Source organism: Triturus cristatus, chromosome 7 (genome assembly GCF_964204655.1).
Source record: "Triturus cristatus chromosome 7, aTriCri1.1, whole genome shotgun sequence".
Lineage (NCBI taxonomy): Eukaryota > Metazoa > Chordata > Amphibia > Caudata > Salamandridae > Triturus > Triturus cristatus.
The window spans coordinates 1,863,667,979-1,863,683,014 of record NC_140590.1 but is presented as its reverse complement, the minus strand read 5'-3'; the positions used below and the strand labels follow the sequence as shown (position 1 = coordinate 1,863,683,014).

Below are 15,036 nucleotides of genomic sequence, written 5' to 3'. Positions count from 1 at the left end.
AGGCCGCCTTCTTCTCACCCAGTGTGAACAATGAACAGTGCACAGGCTGCCTTCCTCTCACTCAGTGTGAACAATGAACAGTGCACAGGCCGCCTTCTTCTCACCCAGTGTGAACAATGAACAGTGCACAGACCTCCTTCTACTCACCCAGTGTGAACAATGAACAGTGCACAGGCCGCCTTCTTCTCACTCAGTGTGAACAATGAACAGTGCACAGGCCGCCTTCCTCTCACCCAGTGTGAACAATGAACAGTGCACAGGCCGCCTTCTTCTCACTCAGTGTGAACAATGAAGAGTGCACAGGCCGCCTTCTTCTCACTCAGTGTGAACAATGAACAGTGCACAGGCCGCCTTCTTCTCACCCAGTGTGAACAATGAACAGTGCACAGGCCGCCTTCTTCTCACTCAGTGTGAACAATGAAGAGTGCACAGGCCGCCTTCTTCTCACCCAGTGTGAACAATGAACAGTGCACAGGCCGCCTTCTTCTCACTCAGTGTGAACAATGAACAGTGCACAGGCCGCCTTCTTCTCACCCAGTGTGAACAATGAACAGTGCACAGGCCGCCTTCTTCTCACTCAGTGTGAACAATGAAGAGTGCACAGGCCGCCTTCTTCTCACCCAGTGTGAACAATGAACAGTGCACAGACCGCCTTCCTCTCACCCAGTGTGAACAATGAACAGTGCACAGGCCGCCTCCCTCTCACCCAGTGTGAACTATGAACCCTGCACAGACCGCCTTCCTCTCACCCAGTGTGAACAATGAACAGTGCACAGGCCGCCTTCTTCTCACCCAGTGTGAACAATGAACAGTGCACAGGCCGCCTTCCTCTCACCCAGTGTGAACAATGAACCGTGCACAGGCCGCCTTCCTCTCACCAGTGTGAACAATGAACAGTGTACAGACCACCTCCCTCTCACCCAGTGTGAACAATGAACAGTGCACAGACCGCCTCCCTCTCACCCAGTGTGAACAATGAAGAGTGCACAGGCCGCCTTCCTCTCACCCAGTGTGAACAATGAAGAGTGCACAGGCCGCCTTCCTCTCACCCAGTGTGAACAATGAACAGTGCACAGGCCGCCTTCTTCTCACCCAGTGTGAACAATGAACAGTGCACAGGCCGCCTTCTTCTCACTCAGTGTGAACAATGAAGAGTGCACAGGCCGCCTTCTTCTCACCCAGTGTGAACAATGAACAGTGCACAGGCCGCCTCCCTCTCACCCAGTGTGAACAATGAACAGTGCACAGGCCGCCTTCCTCTCACCCAGTGTGAACAATGAACAGTGCACAGGCCGCCTTCCTCTCACCCAGTGAGAACAATGAACAGTGCACAGGCCGCCTTCTTCTCACTCAGTGTGAACAATGAAGAGTGCACAGGCCGCCTTCTTCTCACTCAGTGTGAACAATGAACAGTGCACAGGCCGCCTTCCTCTCACCCAGTGTGAACAATGAACAGTGCACAGGCCGCCTTCTTCTCACTCAGTGTGAACAATGAAGAGTGCACAGGCCGCCTTCTTCTCACTCAGTGTGAACAATGAACAGTGCACAGGCCGCCTTCTTCTCACCCAGTGTGAACAATGAACAGTGCACAGGCCGCCTTCTTCTCACTCAGTGTGAACAATGAAGAGTGCACAGGCCGCCTTCTTCTCACCCAGTGTGAACAATGAACAGTGCACAGGCCGCCTTCTTCTCACTCAGTGTGAACAATGAACAGTGCACAGGCCGCCTTCTTCTCACCCAGTGTGAACAATGAACAGTGCACAGGCCGCCTTCTTCTCACCCAGTGTGAACAATGAACAGTGCACAGACCGCCTTCTTCTCACTCAGTGTGAACAATGAACAGTGCACAGGCCGCCTTCTTCTCACTCAGTGTGAACAATGAACAGTGCACAGGCCGCCTTCTTCTCACTCAGTGTGAACAATGAAGAGTGCACAGGCCGCCTTCTTCTCACCCAGTGTGAACAATGAACAGTGCACAGACCGCCTTCTTCTCACTCAGTGTGAACAATGAACAGTGCACAGGCCGCCTTCCTCTCACCCAGTGTGAACAATGAACAGTGCACAGACCTCCTTCTACTCACCCAGTGTGAACAATGAACAGTGCACAGACCACCTTCTTCTCACCCAGTGTGAACAATGAACAGTGCACAGGCCGCCTTCTTCTCACTCAGTGTGAACAATGAAGAGTGCACAGGCCGCCTTCTTCTCACCCAGTGTGAACAATGAACAGTGCACAGGCCGCCTTCTTCTCACTCAGTGTGAACAATGAACAGTGCACAGGCCGCCTTCTTCTCACCCAGTGTGAACAATGAACAGTGCACAGACCTCCTTCTACTCACCCAGTGTGAACAATGAACAGTGCACAGGCCGCCTCCCTCTCACCCAGTGTGAACAATGAACAGTGCACAGGCCGCCTTCCTCTCACCCAGTGTGAACAATGAACAGTGCACAGACCTCCTTCTACTCACCCAGTGTGAACAACGAACAGGCCGCCTTCCTCTCACTCAATGTGAACAATGAACCGTGCACAGGTCGCCTTCCTCTCACCCATTGTGAACAATGAACAGTGCACAGGCTGCCTTCCTCTCACACAGTGTGAACAATGAACAGTGCACAGGCCGCCTTCTTCTCACCCAGTGTGAACAATGAACAGTGCACAGGCCGCCTTCCTCTCACACAGTGTGAACAATGAACAGTGCACAGGCCGCCTTCCTCTCACCCAGTGTGAACAATGAACAGTGCACAGGCCGCCTCCCTCTCACCCAGAGTGAACAATGAACAGTGCACAGGCCGCCTTCCTCTCACACAGTGTGAACAATGAACAGTGCACAGGCCGCCTTCTTCTCACTCAGTGTGAACAATGAACAGTGCACAGGCCGCCTTCCTCTCAGTCAATGTGAACTATAAACAGTGCACAGACCGCCTTCCTCTCACCCAGTGTGAACAATGAACAGTGCACAGACCGCCTTCCTCTCACTTAGTGTGAACAATGAACAGTGCACAGACCGCCTTCCTCTCACCCAGTGTGAACAATGAACAGTGCACAGACCGCCTCCCTCTCACCCAGTGTGAACAATGAACAGTGCACAGGCCGCCTTCCTCTCACCCAGTGTGAACAATGAACAGTGCACAGGCCGCCTTCTTCTCACCCACTGTGAACAATGAACTGTGCACAGGCCGCCTTCCTCTCACTCAATGTGAACAATGAACTGTGCACAGGCCGCGTTCCTCTCACACATTGTCCACAATAATGAGTGCACAGGCCAGTCCCTTCCCACCCAGTGTGAACAATGAACTGTGCACAGATCACCTTTCTCTCACTCAGTGTGAACAATGAAGAGTGCACAGACCGCCTTCTGTTCACTCAGTATGAACAACAAACAGTGTGCAGGCCACTTTCCTCTCAGCATTAATATTGAAGAGTGCACAGACCACCTTCCTCTCACGTAGTGTTAGCAATGATCCGTGCGTAGGCCTCCCTTAATGTCAGTGTGAGAAGTGAACTGGGCACAGGCTCTCCCCCAGTGTGAACAATGAACAGTGCACAGACTGCCTCCTCTCACTCAGTGTGATCATTGAACAGTGCACAGACCACCTTCCTCTCACGTAGGGGCATATTATCAAGCCAGGCGATAAAATTATCGCCGCTTTAGCAGCAGAAAACTGCCGCTAAAACGGCGAAAATGGTCTTGATAATATACTCTATGGAATTCCAATTGAAGCCCATGTTAGACGTCCTTCACATCTACTGTTCCTGTGACTCATGGGTGGGTCATTTGTTTACACAATGCCTGAGATCTGACATGTGATCTGTGTGTGCCCTTGAGATGTGTACCAATTGCTTGTCTGACTCGCAACATGGGGCTGGGGTATTCCAAACAAACCCATGCAGCAGGGGACTCCAATTTTTGGGCCTCAGGAGTATGTATATCAAGTATGTCTCACTTGCTTAGCCACCTGACTACTGTCCAGGGCCAAACACTGTTTCACGTAGACCTTGCCAGTCATGCCTCCTCAAGGGCATTTAGAAACACTCTGTAATCCCACTCCTGTGTATGAAATTGCAGGTTGTGCTTAGTGACATGTGCCCTCAGGTGTCTGCCTCTGTGTCATTAGGGTGTGGCTTGTTATTACGTACAACTAGGGTGTCCATGATTCAGAGGGTCAGCATGACATCTGCAATGTGACTGTGAGAGACAAGACCTGTGTGACATATAGGTGTGTGATCATCTGACAGCGCACAATGGTGTATGCAACTGTGTCCTTCATGCAGCTAGGTTACATGCATGGCAGACTGTGATGTGCTAATGTACAGGGATTTGTGTTTGCAGAGACTCATATCATATGTCTGATTTGCATGATGCGGGTTCCTATGGGTCCTGGATATGTTGTTTGCATGGGATGGGCAAGTGCGCCAGTCATCTGCAGAGTTAGCTTTACCCCTGAGCTAGGATTGTGAATCAGTGCATATTGTTGTTGTCTGGATGCCCTGCCCCTGTGACAGGAGACAGGGTTGACTGACTTTCAGGGCATCCCAGTGCCATGGCATTTAACTTGCTATGAGTGATCCTGCATTGTGTTCAAGTGTGCACCATGCACCCCATTGTGGCATTGCCCATCAGGACATGAGTACATCATAGTGTGTGTTGCTGGCATGCATCACAAGCATGTGAAATGAGTCTCTGCCCATCCCTTCATCCGGACACCTGTACTGAGTCAGTAGCAAGAGATGTGCTGTGTGTATAGTGACATACTCCTACATGTTCACTTGCATGTACAACTGATGTGTGGGTGGTGCATGTTGGCACATTGGGGTGTTAGCATCAAACATGCAACAGACATATATGTGAAAGTCAAGGAGGGATATGTGTGCCATGGTTGATGTCGAGAATGACAATTGTCTTCTCCTAAACAGTGTTGGCACTTTGATCTGTGTTCAGCTGATGATGCCAGGGCTTGCCCTGTGATGTGATGAACTCACTGTGGTGTGTGCAGTCGGTGCAGGTGACTGATGTAGTTCTGTTACTTCCTATTCCTATCCAGATACATCCACGGCCACAGGAGGGGACAGCTCCACGGACCAGGAGGAGCCACAGAGCCTGACAGGGACAGAAGGAGAGGAGTGTGGGGACCCAGTGGCACGGAGGGCGATTTCAGCCACACAGAGGAGTCGTCAGCACCATCCCCCCCAGCTGAGGGCCACAGCAGCTCTGAGGATGACTCCCTTGTGGAGGCGGGTGTCAGCAGCCACCAAACCCCAAGGGCGGATGGATTCGCAGTCTCTTATTGGATATAATCAAGGTCGATTAAGCAGCTGGGATTGGTGGTTTTGGCGCCAGAGGAACAGTTTAAAATCACGCGTTTAGACACGCTCGAGTATCCGGTCGAGTTGGTAGCCGTAAAGAGAGAAGTATATAGAGCGGACGTGAATAGCATTGTAACGTTAACTGGTAAATTAGACAAAATGGTACCGTGGGAGGTTATGTGTTTAAGCTGGTAGGAGACTGGGCTCAGGCATATTGCACAAAGGCTGGCTGCAGGGATTCAAGGTTCACTTCATTACTGAGGGCTCACAAACAGCACGAGGGAGGGTTGATTGTTTACTTAGCCATGCAGGTATATAGGGAGGTTTAATATCGAGGATGGAGTGGGGAAGGTTATGCATGTAGTAAGCTCTCGGCAGGGTTTGAACGTTATCTAGGGAACGTAGTTTATTTAAAAGGGTAAAAACATGGATATCATTACTACATGTAAAAAAATGTGGAAAATATCACAATGCTGCCTTATGTGAGATTTTAATTTGGGTCTTTATGTCATGTTTAAATTTTAACAGCTTCCCCTGAAGAAGGGCCAAACGAGTGGACACGAAATGCATTGGGATTAAGAAATTAATTATATGTCCCGTACGCGATATGGTAAGAGGACTGGATTGGCACAACCACATCATGTGAAGCAATGGGAGTTTCCAAACAAGTGGACCCGAAATGCATTGGGATTAAGAAATTAAAATGTTCTACATGAATTATATGTCCCGTACGTGATATGGTAAGAGGCCTGGATTGGCACAACCACATCGTGTGAAGCAATGGGAGTTTGGACAGTTTTATCGTGATATAAATCAGTCAAGCTGAATGAACCGTGAAAACTCAAGAATAAAAATTAATTGGAACTATGATAAATGTGTAAATCACTTTTTTCCAAAGCTGTGCGATTGGTTAAGCAGCACAGAGTTGCTGCTATTATTGCATCTAGATCTCATGACATACGTACTCCCCGCTAAGGAGAAGGCAACCGGAGAATGGTCTGATATATGGCTTGGCTGAATGCTAATTGACGTTATGTCGTCTATAATGGATCTATCTGCCAAGGCATAGTCTATAAATGACCTTGTTTCTTACTAATGAAGATAAAACCCTGTGTATTGCCCTTCTTAGCCCTCCATATGTCTAAAAGCTCCAAGTCGTGCATCATATTGTTTAAAGCCTGACGGACCCGGGGCACACCTACATAGGGGATCAAGCAACACGTTAAAGTCCCCTCCAATTATTATGGAAATAGTAGCTTCCATCAGATTCCATTGAAGTTTACATAAATGTGTAGGATCGTCAATATTTGGCCCGTAGAAGGATATACATGCTAACTGTGTTCCGCCAAAATCTAATTTAGCTATCACCCATCTCCCAGTTTCATCTGTTATAAAAGATTTTATTACACATCCCGCTCCTTGTTTGATCAAAATAGCAACCCCTTTACAATGGGCAGTCTGTTCTGATGTACAGAAGTATTTTATCCAGGGATACCTTGAAAAAGTAGTGCGACTCTAGGAGATTTAGATGGGTCTCCTGGATAAGGCATATCTGGGCTGGGCTCTGCTCTAAGTATTTCATAGCTAATCTTTGTCTAAGCAGACATCTTAAACCAATGACGTTCCACGAAAGAAATTTAAAATCTCTATCTCCCATAGAAGGTAATCTGTCGAGGGGCAAATCTGATCATAGCTATAGCTAACAACAAGGACATAAAATTGGCTATCGTTGTGTTGTCTTTTAATGGAAATGCTTCCACCCAGTTACTAAAACTGCATATGACAACTAGCACATAACGTTTCCGACTGCTTGGAGGCATCTGCATGAAATCCATCTGTAAACATTCAAAGGGATATTCTGGCAAAAATGACCTGTTGGGACTGAAATTTATTTACCACATTATGCTGAGCACAAACGATACAATTCTTACAGAAACTTATAGTTGCTTAAAGTCCCACGAACAAAAAGGGCCAACTGGGGCGACAGATGCTTCACGATCTCCACAGCCAAGCTTTGGAACGCATTACCCTTCCACATTAAGACGGCTCCCACGCTCATCAGTTTTAGGAAAAAACTAAAAACCTGTTTTTTTTCATTATAATTTCTGACATAGCTATGGTTCTGTATTCTGAGCGCCGAGACACCCCCGGGTAGTTGCGCGCTATAAAAATTGCATAAACATAAACATAAACATAGTCACTTTCCTGACTCTATTGTTTTACCATATTCTTGAAATGATGTTTACTATCCCATCTGCTCTAACATGAGCTGGTCCATGTGTCATTGGGACCATGGGCAAAACAAAACTCTCTGGTGGAATCCATATATTTCCATTTGAACCTCCCATCCATGCCTGATGGTTTTGGTCAAACACCTACCCTTTCCCCTGCCATTTTATCTTTTTTTCCTCATCTGCCAACATTTGTACTGACTTCACTTCCACATAAGGATCATATTCCTCCCCTTCGTCATCAGTCCTCTCTACTACATACATCAGTGACTGTTCTGCCAAGGCAGTAGTCTGCACTATCTCCTCTGTAAAAGCATTTCCCTGTCCCACCTCATCTTTTACTTTCTTGTGTGCACTGCATTTAATGATAGCTAATTGTTAGACCCGGCCCTCGTAACATAGTCAGACCTGACCCCTGCACCTCACACCAGCCCCGAGCCCCTGGCCTAGCCGATCCTTCCCACCAGAACACACGCACCCGACCCGGACTTCCCCCGTCCATAGGCCTTCCTCCTTTGGCCACCCCGGGCCCGCGTGCCCACTGCATACACCAAGATGGCCGCCCGGCCCCAGCGCGACCCTAGCCTACAGGCGCCACTCCGGCTGGAGGACATCGCGCTCCCCTTGGGATGAGAGAGGGAGGAGCAGTTTCCATCACACCTCTGCGCTTCCCTGGGACGGTGGGTTTCGATCGACCTGCCGGCCTCCCGGAGGGCTGGCTCCACGCCTGCTGGGTGTCTGGGGCTCCTCCCGACCCGGCCCTGAAAGGATCAAAGGACAATGGCAGGAAACCCCCAACAAGCGACCCCCAGGTGACAAGACCCCTGCCTGCACAGACTCCGGACATCAAAGAGGAGTCGCACTATAACAAGGGGTGCTCTGGGACTGTCCGGCAGATTCGCCTTGGAAACACCTGAGCCCTGCTGAGTGACTCGCGGCTCCCTGAAAGATCGTAAGACCTCCGAACTTGTGCTTGAGCCCTGCTGAGTGACTCGCGGCTCCCTGAAGATCGTAAGACCTCCGAACTTGTGCTTGAGCCCTGCTGAGTGACTCGCGGCTCCCTGAAGATCGTAAGACCTCCGAACTTGTGCTTGAGCCCTGCTGAGTGACTCGCGGCTCCCTGACGATCGTAAGACCTCCGAACTTGTACTCGAGCCTGCTGAGTATCTCGCAGCGCCCACAGACTCCCTTGGTCCCGCCGGACCCCACGACGACAAGCGTATCCCCCAGCTCGAGGATTGTGAGCTGTGCGCCGGATACGCTCCTGCATTTGAGCCATTCCCCCCAAAGACTGTCCCGCTACCTCCTAACCCCCCTCCAAGACTTTGTGAGCCCGCGCTCTACTTGTATATATCTTGCCTTGCTGATCATAAAGATCTTACCACTCCGATCTGATAAAGATTTGCTCTTAAGAACTCTCGGTGTGGTGTCTCTTTGTCGTGTGGTGCCGAGTGTACGATCCTAGATACGAGATTCCTCCCCTGAGGAGTCTCCCGCCAGTGCCCGGCTACGATACCTCGAGGGTTGGTCTCAGGACAGTCAGGGCCCCCTCCGGGCCCCTCTGAGGTCGCCTTCTAACACTAATCTTTTGGGGAGAGTAATAGCATTCAAAAGCCTAGAAATGAGATGCCCATGTTGTATCTTAGCTCCACTAGAGGTAATAAATACTCTTTCAGCCCATAGGCAGTCAAAGTTATGGGCCACGCTGAAGGCTATCAGTGTAAATGTTTACCTTTCCCTCCGGACAATTAGGCATGCGCACTGCCCTTGAGCTATAGTTCTAGACTCCTTAGTGAGTGCCCTAGGGGCCTGGCAAATAATAGCGCCTATCAGCACTACATTTTGTATTTTCAGTGTGCTTTGTTCTAGGAGCTTATCTAGAGCATTTGAGGATAAGTCTTTCGGTTCCTGAATACGGCTAATTGGGACCCCACCCTGGACCCTCCCACACCCACACACACACACACACACACACACAATAGCCACGTAAAGTTCTTGGTAATCAAATGTCGGTTCCAATGTGAGAACCCTGTTAATTGCTCACAGACAGACTCAGTTTCAGAGTTTGTGCTGTGAAACCATTAGTATAGACGTACCGCCTACATTTCACATGTGCACCCATTATGGAATGCAATTTGCACATGTGAAAATTACACATGAGCCATTGTGCATGAACACATGCAACCGACAAGGAAATTTGAACCTGCCCCCCAATTAAATGCTGGGTGCCCTTGTTTTGAGTGTTAATAGAATACCCCTATTTTCAGCACAGTCCTCTGAAGTATTCTACGCTTTAAATAGCCAGAGCCTTTAAATCAATCCGTGTCCCTCAAACTAAAGCTGCAGCTTTAGGTAGTCCAGATTCCACGCCTTCCTCTCGTAAACCATCTCGAACCTTCCTCTCCTGTCGGGCATAGCGCTTAGATCTCAACCTTGCAATGTCCAGCGCTCTGTTGCAGCACACGCGCTACAGATATACAGAACATATGTTTACATGCAGCGAGTGGGGACGGACAGTCCCGCCGAAGAACATTAGGGGTTAATCAGGGTGAACTTGACCCCAGGAGGTTTCTGACACGCCTCGGAAAACCTGCGTAATATTTTCGTATCTCAGTGGGGGTCAGGGTGCCATGTCATTTCTCATTCACGTGGCTAACACCACAACCTGAATTCTGTTTCGAGACCTGGCATATTGGGAGCTTTGAGGTATCCCGGGTTGGAAGGCTCGTGAACCCCAGGCCATGTTCAAGGGCATGGGGGTGCGCGGGGGTCAAACCGTATGAGTTGCCATTGAAAGCACCTGGCACTGGGCCATGGCGGGAGTGACGGAGAACCTTTTGTTCCTCATATCGGGCTAGTGTCAAAGCCATGGATGTATCTCAGCGAGTTGAGCAACAAAAGGAAGTGTTTGTATGTGTGTGTGTGCGTGCGTGTGTATGTGTGTGTGCGTGTGTCTGTGTGTATGTGTGTGTGTGTGTGTGTGTGTGTTTATGTGTTTGTGTGTGGGTTTGATTGTATGTGTGTGTGTGTTTGTGTGTGTGTGTATGTATGTGTGTCTTTCTCTGCAGATCATAGGGTCACATCTCTGCTGGGCAGCCTCTGCCTTTCATCCTCTCATCGTTTGGTGTCATTCTCCCTCTGACACGTCACTGGTTTCACGCGAGTCTCACTGCGTCTGTGTGCCTCACATCCCTACCACAGACCCTGGACTGAAGACACACAGCAGCAGTCTGGCTGGCCGCACAGTCCCAGCAGGCCACCCTGGGTGCCGGTGACGCGCCTTCAGATCCACACATGGTTATTATCGGCGCTATGCAGGGCTTTAAGTGGGAAAAAAAACTGGGGGTGCACTAAAAGGGGCGGGGCAAACCTCTTAAAGGGGTGTGGCCTATCCAAGTAGGGGCATGGTCTAAATCAAGATAACTAGCATCGTGTGCTTAAGAAAATCCCCTCCAATTATCCTACCTTCGGAAAACACTCCCTTTAAAGGATTCCCCTTCCTCCTACAACACGGCATGACGTCTACACTTCTTAGTAGTGAGGAAAATGAGCATGTGCACACCGATGTGCATGCTCTCACTGCAGTCCAATAAAAAAAGAAAAAGAAAACGGACTACCTTTGCGAGGCCCGAAAATAGAGCCCGATAGAGACCCGTTCGAGGCCCCCTGAAAATAACTGCCGGTGCTCAGAACCGGCCCAGTGAAAGCCCTGCATCCATCCATCCTAAGCACTGCGCCATCCAACCATCTTTCAATCCATCCATACATTCCTACCTACATACATACATACATACATACATCTGTCCCTGCACCTATCCTAAGCATCTATTAGCCCACCCGCCTATCCTAAGTACTGGTCCATTCATCCTTCCATCCATCCATCCATCCATCCATTCATCCACCCATCCATTCATCCAGCCAGCAATCCATCCATTCATTCATTCATTCATTCATTCATTCATCCATCCAGCAATCCATCCATCTTTCTATACATACATGTGTCCCTGGACCTATCCTAAGCATCTAAGCACCGTGACATCCATCCATCCATACGCCCATACATCCATACATCCATCTGTCCCAGAACCAATCCTAAACATCTATCAGCCCACCCGCCTATACTAAGTACTGGTCCATGCATCCATTTATCCTTCCATCCATCCATTCATCTAGCTATCCATTCATCCATCTGGCCATCCATCCACTCACCCTTTATTCATCTATCCGTCCTTCTTTCCGTGCGCTCTCTGCCCCAATCCTAAACACCCCGTATTATACTCATTCACCCAGCCTCTTAAGGGGCCAAAAAGGCTGGTGATAACCATTGACAGGCAGATGTTTCTGATAAAGAACAAGAAAGCTTTCAGTCGCTCTTTGTGGACCAGAGTTCACCACCCTTCTCTGGTGGTGTTTTAAACAAAGGCTGATCCAGCGAAAGAAATGTAAACCAGCTTTTTAGTGTAAGACGCTAATTCAGAAACATAACCTTTTGTCCATTTCTATATAGGACCACTGCTTTATATTGCCTGTGACTGACAGACACTGAATACCTGTAGTTCTTACATTTGAGAGAGTATACCAAACAGCTAATTTGGGGCGCTGAGAGCCTGCCCTTCTATATTTCCATGTGAAGCACAGTATAGGAATTTAAAGGTAATTCCAATGCTACTATCTTCATATTAAGGAGGGGAGGGTGAGAACTAAGTGAGCCAGGCAAAGCGTGTGTTTTCATAGCACTAAAACAAGACACAGTGAAAGGTCAGAGCAGGGTCGTGCTGGAGTTGGCTGCCTGTGGTCGTCTCCAGAGGCGCAACTACAAGCATATTTCGGGGGAGGCTAATTCTTTCAGCAATAGGCAGAGTGTGGATGCAGGGGCTCCAAAATGGGGTGAAAAACAACAGAGCCTCATTTACAAGCAAATGATCTTTTAAAGACCTGTGAAGTACTCGGGTGCGGCTGTGTGTGTGCGCCCGGGAAGCTGTCCCAGCCCGGGGCAATGGGCGTTGTGCACCTGGTCGTCTCTCTCCTAATCATCCCACGATGATGTTGCTGCGGCTGCGCTGCAAAAAGCAAAGGGAAATCCTGAGAGAAAATGGCTCTCTTTAAAGGATTTCCCTTCTCCTACAACGTGCATCACCTGGCAAGACGTCTTCACTTCTCAGTAGTGAGCGATGTGCATGCTCTCACTGCAGTCCAATTTAAAAAAAGAAAACGGACTACCTTTGCGAGGCCCGAAAATAGAACCCTATAGAGACCCGTGACAAGGCCCCCTGAAAATAAATGCCGGTGCTCAGACCCGGACAGACCCAGCCCACTTAAAGCGCTGGAGCTATGTATTTCAGGGAGGGAGGCGCTCGCTGTTTTCAGCTCACGGAGGGTGCGGACTGGCCCTATTTGGCAGGCCACTGCCCGGCTTCAGGTGTCTGTCTCTGGTGGGTGCCAGCTCTTGGTGGGGAGCTGTCCTACAGAGAGGGGGCACAGAGGAGTGTCTGGAGTCATGGAGATGACCGGCATGAGGAGGACACATTGCTGGACTGAGGTAATGAGCAGCAGAGCTACTGCAGAGGTTTGGCAACGGGTTTTGGGCAGTGGGGATGGCAGCGGGGTGGCAGTAGAGGGTGGCATCGCTGTGGCACTGAGGGTTGCAGCAGAGATGGCAGTAAGGTTGGCAGTAGGTGTGGCAGCGGAGGTGGCAGTGGGGTGGCAGTGGGGGTGTCAGCGGGGGTGGCTGTGGGGTGGCAGTGGGGGTGGAAGTCTGTGTGGCAGTGGAGTGGCTGTGCAGTGGCAGTGCGGTGGCAGCAGGGATGGTAGTGTATGTGGCTGTGGCAGTCTGTGTGGGAGCAGTGGGGGCAGTAGGAGTGGCAGTGGGGGATCAGCGGAGAGGGCAGTGTAGGTGGCTGTGGCAGTCTGTGTGGCCGCAGGGGTGGTAGCGTAAGTGGCAGTGGGGATGGCAGTGCAGTGGCAGCAGGTATGGCAGTGTGGGTGGCTGTGGGGGTGGCAGTCTGTGTGGCAGCAGGGGTGGCAGCGGGAGTAACAGAGGGGGTGGCAGAGGAAGGCATCAAAGGAGGTGGCTGTTGAAGAAGCTCTTGGCAGATACGGCACTGAAGACAGACTTTGGTGGTGCTAAACCTTAGAGATCGGGATTGGTTGTTAGCAGGAGTTGATATGTGCCCTGGATGTAGGTGGAGGTAGGGGGCTAACTGGACACACTAGGTGTACAGCTGAAAAGGAGGCAGAGGTGCAGCAAGGTGCCATGGACCCTGATGCAAGCAAGGAAAACCGCCCCTTTGACTGCTTCTGGTAGGAAAATAAAGCAAGAATCAGGGTTCAATGGGCTACCCAGGGATGTTGGCCCTGGTGCCTCTACACCTGCTGCACCAATAGAAGCAACGCCCCTGGCATGACCAGTGCCCCGCTGAACACTTGCAGCGGGTCCTGGATTTTGGACATCAGCACTTTGTGATATTTGTGAAATTGTGATATTTTTAGACTCTACTTGAAATATTAATGGTAAACCTACAAGTCCCAGAATGCAAAGCCATGAGTTTAAGAAGAAAATCCTGAGTAAATATGTCACACATACCTTGAGGACAGCTGGCAGCTATGGTGGGAATGGGAGAAGTGGGTGTAAGTTGGACACTAAAGAGCAGCATATACCCTCTCAAACCATACCTGAAGGGGCTGCTGGTGCCGTCCTCGCGCATGACTTTGGTGGGGTCGGTATGAGGCTTCCTCGTAGGCGTTTTTGGGGCAGACAGTGGTCCTTGAGTGAGATCCTCATTGCAGGTAGGAAAAGCATCATCTAGAACGCCAGACACAGCTCTCGGAGTTTGATATTCCAACCTCTGAGAAGCTCATTACCTGCACTATTAGGTCTGGCTTGACAGTGCAGCTGTCTGAAGACGTATTGCTACCAATTCTTTAAAATGTACATAGGATGGGCATTGATCCCTCCTCGAAGTATCACTCCCTTAATCACTCCCTCACATCACTCTCTTGGCCGCTTGGGGTATCATTCCACCTTGTTAGACCTGGCACCTTGGCGTGAGTTTCCCTTCCACTTTTTGATGGTGTGCCTCGATTGTTTTGCTGGTGTTGTCCGCTCAGGGCACTGCGCCACGGCTAATCCGTGCCGCAGTGCAAGTGCTCCCTAGGTAAAGTGCACCTGTAATTGATGTTCAGGATTGGTTTATTGGATTCACTGTCAGTCCCCAGTAAAGTGCACCAGGGGTGCCAGGGCTTGTGAATGCCAATGCTGCTGGTGGGCTTGCAGCGCTGGTTGCGCCACCCACAGAAAGCGGCCTTGTAAAATGTGTCTAGGGTCTGCCACCGCAGACCCTGTGCGCGGTCTGGGACCGTCGCGCTGACTGCGCAAGTGCCCCACTTGCCAGTCCCCAAACCTTCCCTTACCTACATATTAGCCACCCCTCTGGTAGGCCCACGGGCAGGGTGCATTGTAGGCATAAGGTAGGACATGCCCTGATGTGTGTGGCATGTCTT

The 15,036-nt window shown here is 50.0% G+C and overlaps 1 long non-coding RNA gene across 1 annotated transcript in view; it reads left to right on the top strand.

The window, feature by feature from the left end:
* The window catches only part of LOC146813518 (uncharacterized), a 182,853-nt gene extending 176,679 nt beyond the window's left edge, over window positions 1-6,174 (top strand). Inside the window, exons 4-5 of the long non-coding RNA XR_014966040.1 lie at window positions 5,044-5,301; window positions 5,834-6,174. This is a non-coding gene — a long non-coding RNA (uncharacterized LOC146813518). The remainder of the gene's footprint in view (window positions 1-5,043; window positions 5,302-5,833) is intronic.
* The last annotated feature ends 8,862 nt before the right edge of the window (window positions 6,175-15,036 follow it).